Source organism: Microtus ochrogaster, linkage group LG2 (assembly GCF_000317375.1).
Source record: "Microtus ochrogaster isolate Prairie Vole_2 linkage group LG2, MicOch1.0, whole genome shotgun sequence".
Lineage (NCBI taxonomy): Eukaryota > Metazoa > Chordata > Mammalia > Rodentia > Cricetidae > Microtus > Microtus ochrogaster.
Genome location: NC_022028.1, coordinates 2,616,543 through 2,617,242, shown reverse-complemented (window position 1 = coordinate 2,617,242; position 700 = coordinate 2,616,543).

Sequence of the window (700 nt, the reverse complement as noted above, 5' to 3'; positions counted from 1 at the left end):
TATGTTTATATGTATGTGCAAAGCTCATGGAAGCCGCAAGAGCGTTGAATCCCCCATAGAACTAGAGTTGCAGATGGTTGTATGACAATATGTGGGTGCTGGGAACTTTAGGTTCGCTGGAGGAGTGCTATGTGTTTTTGATGGCTGAGCCATCTCTCTAGCCTGGTTCTGGGAGGATCTGATGTCCTTTATTGGCTGGGTTTTTTGTTGCTTTTTGTTTTTGTTTTGTTCTAAGACAGGGTTTCTCTGTGTAACAGCCCTGGCTGTCCTGGAACTCGATTTGTAGACCAGTCTGGCCTCGAACTCATGGAGATCCACCTGTCTCTTGCTTCCTGAGTGCTGGGACTAAAAGCGCGTGCCACCACTGCCTGACTTCTAGCCTTATTTTATTTTAATCTTAAGAAAGAGTCTCACATGCCCCAGACTAGCCTCGGGCTCTCCTTGTGGCAGAAGCTGGCCTTGAGATCTTAATCCTCCTGCCACCTTTTACCTCCTGGTCACTGGCGCAAAACTTGTGTGTCGTTATGCCTGGTTTATGCAGGCTTAGACATGAGCAAGGGCCTTATGCATCCTAGACACACACTCTTGACTGAGTTGCGTCCCGGATCCTGTTGTTTCCTAAGACACGGCCTTGCTATGCACCTAGGCTGGCCTGGAGTCCTCGGCCTTTTCGGTGCTGGGACTACAGTTTTTTTTTTTG